A 6,399-nucleotide genomic window follows, 5' to 3' on the forward strand; every position below is an offset into this window, starting at 1 on the left:
TAGTGTCCAGCTCACAGTAACAGGTGGGACAGTAGAGCTTCTGGCACCATCTCAAGCATTGACTGTTGATAACAGTTATGTCAGTACTGGCGATGTAGAACGTTTTATTTTTCTGCTTTCACTAAAAAAAAAAAGAAAAAGAGATGGATTAGATCCATGCAAATTAAAAAGTAGCAGAAACTAAAGTAGACATTAGTGGTTTCAAATGCTCAGGCTGTACTGGTAAGCTCTCTGTCACAGAGGGAATCAAAGTCATTTTTAAGCAGCTATTCTGTGTTCTACTTTGAACTGATTATTGTAAATGTCTTATAAAAAGCAGCTGAGCTGCATTTTTCAATTTTATATACAGGCCTTGAAAGCCCACTAAGTAGCTGAATGCCCCTGTGCGTGTATGTTAAACTTGTTGTGCGGCAGAAAGAAGGTACAGAATATACCTCGGCTCATGTATAAATAATATGCGACTAATTTTTTCTGCCATTACCGAGACCGAGTGGGTTGATGCTGAACAGCTTATAACTGCTGGGTATTTTATAGGGATTGCTTTTCAGATGCAGAGAAGTGCTGCAGATTCCTCCCACTATGCACTAATTCCTGCAAAATTAAGTGTGATGGTTTGGTAGCTCAGTGCTTGCATACTGGCTCTTTTTTCCACCTTAACTTCTGGACTTTCTTTTCCTATCTATTTTTTTTTTCTTTCCCTTCTTTGCATCCAACTTTTCTCTTCTTCATTCTCCTTCACTGTTTTCCAACTTTCCATCTTCTTCGTGCATCATATTTTTTTCCCTTCCAGCTTCTTGTCTTATGTAGTACAGGAACACAGAATTCAAGAGCAGTATTTACCTCCACCACCTGCCACCCTTCCACTTTCTGTGCTTTCAGCATTGACCAAAATTCCCTTCATACAACTCCAGCTCAGATGTTTATGTAGTTACTGTACTAGCAGGAAAGCGTGCAGAAGAGGCTGACCAGACATCCAGGTTTTATAATGTCCCTTGAAAGCGCTCCCCTGGCTGATGGAGCTGTCGCGGCTCCTTCTGGGCTGGCTGCGAGTGAAAGAGGTGCCTGAGAGTTTTGGCCATATAGCCTGAGCTGTGTAGGTCTGTCCTCCTAAGAGATGTTGTAATGTGTACGGGTATGTTAAAGCAAAGAACATGTTCCATAGCAACTGCAGTGTTTGTAGTAGCAATAGCATCTGGGAATGCCTCGGCCCCGCACCTCACGGCACTGCGGTGACTGTGCTGACCTGCTGCAAGGAAAATTGGAGTAATGAAGCACTGACTGGAAAAAAATACACGCAAAGCCAAATGTTCACAACTGGTATAAGCAACTTATAAACGAATCCCACTGAGGGTCAATGGGAAAGAGGTTTGTCAGGCACCGCAAGCTTGAGTGGGGTGGATTAAACCATGCCTTGTCCTGCTGCACGGAGGCTTCATGACCACAACCTGGTGTGCTCACTGCTGGGAGCAGCTTTGGTACTCGCCCAGCTCTGAACATGGGCAAAAGCTTATGCACGGGGGCACTTGGGCACTGCCAAGCAACCAGGAATATTTAACCCCGAAGTAGAAACAAGGATGTTTCTTTGTGCTACATATAAGGTTTTGCTGCCGGGCTCCAGCTCTCCTGCCAGCTGCATAGGTCAGTGTCTTAAAAGTTAATCTTGTCATGGGACTTAACTCCCTCAAAACAGCAGTTAAAAAATACAAAATATCCTTCAAGAACAAGTTTTGTTTATTTTGACCCTCTTTCATCTTTTTCCCATTAATAAGGAGTAGCAGTAGTTTAAATCTGAGTCAAGTGAGACATCGAGTAGTGGCCAAACACAGAAGGCAGCAGTGGGATGCCAAGAGCAGAACGGAGGCGTCAGTGGTAGGAAAAGAGGGTGGGATGGGAAGGCATGGGCTGTCATCTCAGAATTTTGTTAACAATATGAGATTTTGCAAAGGGTTATTTGATGGAGTTTGTGGAAAATATCTTTATTTTATATATATATAAAACTCTGGATTTTAGATTTCATTTACTCCACAGAAACTAACAGAAATATAATGAATGTTTTATTCAACATCTTCTAACATAAATAATACACTAGAATCATAACAAAATATTAAGTATTCAGTTACTTCCCAGAGTCCCATCGCTTTTATTCCATGTACTGTGAAAAGTATGAGCCCCAAAGCAGTTTGGGAGGTAAAGGTTAAATTATGGCTCTGTATTCAGCATTTAAAAACTCAAACAAACTCTCAAGCTCTGCAGTCCCTTTTACACAAAGAGCTTGTCAGCACGTGTTGCTGAGATCGGTGGGAGATCTGCACTGGCAACCCAGAGGAGACAAGCAGAAATGGCATGGGCTGAAAAGGATAAAGAAGAAGAGAATTAATCGTGGTCTATAAAACCAATATAACTCGTATTTGTTCCTTTGCATCGCAGTACCACCCCAAAACAGAGGCCAACTGTTAACAGAGGCAAAGCCAACTTCATCTTTTGCAGGCTGACAAATGGTCATGTAAGTTACCAAATAACCCTAGACCTCAGGATTAAACTTCTCCAATTGTTTTCACATGATGCAACTTTAAATCTCTCTTTTGAACAGTATTAAATTTCCTTTCATTCCCATAAACTTCAGAAAAAGTTGACTGCTCTCACATTTCAGACTTGACCCAGCTAACTTGCACTTTTCCCCTCTGCTAGTCTGGAGAACAGAATAATGAAATTCAGACAACAGTGACCAAATGTTGCTCCATAGAACTTGCCTTTTACAAAACAGATGAATACTCCTGGGCTCCAAAACACTGCAGGGAACAAAACTTTCAAACCTTATGGAAATAAAATGGTAAGCCTATGCAGTGACTTCATCTCCTTTATCAGATCAGAGACATTTTCACTGGAATTGAAATGGATTTAAAAAACAAAAAAAGCAAAAAACCTCTAAGTAGAGAAAAAGAATTAAAAAATCCCACTGAAGCCATTATTGAAATGGTGCTTTATTTCAAAAAACACACCCACACGAGTGAAAGCTAAATTTCAGAGAGGAGAAAAGCTGCATCATCCCCATAATTTACGGACTTTGTGTTACAGATAGAGTTGTGCTATTATAAGAGCCAGGAAAATAAATATTTTAGCTTTCATTTTTTTTTGCGATTAAAAAAAGATAAGCAAATACACTGTGTATTCTGATCCTGACAAAGGGCTGTAGAAAATGACCACAGATATGTGGCTGCTGCAAGGGCTGGAATTTCTCCCTCGAGGTGCAGAGCACTCTCGGATCTCATGGAAATCCGAACAAGTCAGTCCACCCAGCATCTTGCCAGATGAGGCCCTGTATTTATATAACAAGAAATACCCACTGTGCTGCAGATTTGCTGCTGGTGTGAGTGGAATTGCATTCACTTAAGCCCATTGCAAATTTAGCCACTAGAGTCAAAATAAAAGGAGCCAAAATATATAAATCCAGCAGACAAAGTTTATGGGGGAACTAAACCAAACATTCAACATCAAGATTTAGTGCAGCCAAATTGTTATAACTAAACGGGGTACCTTACATCATTTTGTGTCCTAGGGGCATAGTCTCCATTTTAGTGGCGTGCTAAACTCACGCTGATATCAATAAAAGTTTTACATGCAAAATGAGTGGAAAATACGAGATGTTAGATAGTACGATACAAGTCTATAAACCCGATACCTAAAACCTGTTATCATGGTTTTGGCAACCCCCCACTAACTTCCATGCAAATTCCACTGATGGATCTCTCGTTGAGTTTGTCTTAATTGAAAGTCTTAAAGGTGAATTGAAATGCTGTTGGAATAAAAACCTGTTTAAGATGCCAAATCCCTAACAAAATCCCTGTGTAGACTTACAAGTAAATAACTTGTAAAGGCAAATGTACAGGCCTTCTCATTAACCTGTCAAACCGTGAATTCTGGAATCTATTTTTTCTCCTGCAAAATTTGTGACATTCTTCTTCATTTAATGACTGAAGTGTTTTACTGCCTTGCAGGCCTGGCAACAAAGATGATACTGTTTAGGAAGGCGGTGAAATCTCCCTTGTTCATGCTGATGACTGTGGGACCACGTACTGATGAATTTATGCTGAGAACTGGGAGGTAAAGACCAGATGCCACGGCCCTTTCCTGGCAGGACTGCTTACTGCACATTGGGCTGGGGCTACCTGCAAAGTTGTCTAATACGGTGTGAAGTCCTGGATCGAGGCAGCAGAGTGTAACAGTAGTTTAGTTTTCCAGACTATTGCTTTAATGACCTCCTCCCTGAATTAGATTTTCGAGGGTTGGGTTAAGTGATCCCTGTTGCAGAAAAGCAAACAAACTCTATAAGAGAAATTGTGGCCCCTTTGAAGTTAACAAGGAGTTTCACCTGAAATTACCTGAAATATTTTGCAGAGTACAACCCCGTCACGCCTGAACCAAGCTGTAAATTCATTACCTTCTTTTCAAGACTCATTTCTGGGGATAATGAGTAAGTCAGAGATAAAACAATTGTAACTCTTTCCTCCCGAAAGATCACTACAAAGCCCAGCATCTGAAATGTAAATCACCAGCCTGTGTGAGTATTTGGAAGCATCGCTGTAGCACGCTTCTCCTGTTGCCTGTCCTGCTCTGTACCTTGTCTGGTTGTTAAATTAAAGCTTTGAAAGTGCCCAGCACAATGGATACAGCACCTAATGAAATGCTGATGTGCCAGCACACAGTTATGAAAATTAAATAAAAACAACAACAAAAATAATGCATAATAAGCGTGCCGATATTTGCGTATGTTATTAAGTAGTTGTTAGAGTTTGTGTCCCATTCTATCACCCTCATTTTTCCAGAAGGGTAACATTACATGTTATGGAGCTATGTAATTCAAGGATATAAAGAACAGAGTCCTTCTGCTATATATATAAAATTCCAGTGTAGTACACATATGAAAGGGAAAGAATTGTGGTCTATTTCAAGGCTTTTCCTTTTATCTTTTCCATAGCCTCCTGCCAATTTTCAAAGTACTCCCAGATCACAGAACTGAAGTAGATTATCTGAACAAGATCGTACTGAACCTCCTGATACTCCCTGCTATCATTCCCTAGGGCTACAACCTGTCCTCTGACCCCTGACAGTGCTCTCTCCCACTGTTCCCTACAGCTACCCACGCCTTTGCTTTCCTCTCACGGCAAAGGTTTCAGGCTGAGAAGGGGACAGAGCTGTTGCACGGACTGGCATGAACACCCCCACTCACTGGCATAACCTGTCAGCCTCAAAATAACCCGAGGCCCCGGAGGGGCTGCGTATCCCACCTCCTACGGACACCCCGGAGCTACTCCGTGGTCTCTGCAGCTGACCTGCCGGGCTCGGGCAGTGCAAGGCATGCCAGGAAACGTCCTGACAAGGACCAGTGCTGGGTTTATCTCTTAACTGAGACAACACATCAAGAGCAATCCATTACCTCCTTGCTCTTGGTGTCTTTTCTTACCCCTGCTGCAAACACAATTACTGAAAGCAGGCTTAATTGCTTAATAGCGTTCTGCCATGATCACCAGGTTTATCAACTGTTTTCGCATGTAATTATGAACAAAAGGACAAGCTTTTGCTACGTGACCATATAAAGCAATACTTTTTATTTGCATGTTGGCCAAACTGTCTGTATCAGGCTTTTTACAAGGCATCTGAAATGCTGGAAAAAGTGGCATAACAAGAGATATGTCTTTCTTGTACATGCCCATTCTCTAGACAGTAATTAATTTTCTTTTGTTTCTCTTTCTGTTTTTCTTTCCTTTTTTTTTTTTTTTTTTTTTTTTTTAGAATTAATAAAATTTACATTCACTCTTCTATTCAGTTTAAAGAAATGTATCATTATTTGTTCTGCATTTGCTCCTGAAAACACAGCTAGAAAATGAAGGATACATTGAGACAACGTCATCGCGTGTAAGACAGAATTCCTACCCCAAAGAATTGTTAGTGTAAGCCAAGATATATGTAAATCTCTACTCTTCAAAAACTATCACCAGTTGTTGTTTCCTACATTGTGTCAGCATTTAAAAATCAACAGTGAAATCAGATTTAAATGCAGACTTTCCATGGGTGCACAGATTCTAGGAATACATGTGAGGGCCTAGCCCTATCTTCAGCTTCCACTCCGGAAGCCTTACCATGGTCTAATTCTAGTTGAATTTCGAATGGGCAAAGGGTGGTTGTTATAGCCTTGGTAGCTGAAATTAAAAAGATCTGGAATAGATTAATAGGAGTGTTAGTGAGAGATGGAAAGGAAAACAAGAGCTCTCTTTTAATGTGACATGATACTTAAGAACACACATTGTCAGTAAGTACAAATGTGCAATGTTTCTCTTCTACTTTGCTGTACTTCTAACACTGTTCTCTTACAATATTTTGCTTATCATCCTCTTGTTAGGT

General features: G+C 40.7%; 1 long non-coding RNA gene across 2 annotated transcripts; it reads left to right on the forward strand.

Annotated features, from left to right (window-relative positions):
• Positions 1 to 1,192: 1,192 nt before the first annotated feature.
• Positions 1,193 to 5,618, forward strand: LOC140003138 (uncharacterized). 2 transcript variants are annotated; one of them, XR_011811162.1, is made up of 6 exons: positions 1,193 to 1,317; positions 1,770 to 1,869; positions 2,428 to 2,503; positions 2,689 to 2,830; positions 3,996 to 4,101; positions 4,396 to 5,618. It is a non-coding gene; the product is annotated as an uncharacterized lncRNA (long non-coding RNA). The 2 variants fall into 2 exon arrangements; XR_011811163.1 differs by lacking the exons at positions 1,193 to 1,317; positions 2,689 to 2,830 and having other exon boundaries at positions 1,760 to 1,869.
• The last annotated feature ends 781 nt before the right edge of the window (positions 5,619 to 6,399 follow it).

The sequence above is a fragment of the Anas platyrhynchos genome, chromosome 8 (genome assembly GCF_047663525.1).
Source record: "Anas platyrhynchos isolate ZD024472 breed Pekin duck chromosome 8, IASCAAS_PekinDuck_T2T, whole genome shotgun sequence".
Classification (NCBI taxonomy): domain Eukaryota; kingdom Metazoa; phylum Chordata; class Aves; order Anseriformes; family Anatidae; genus Anas; species Anas platyrhynchos.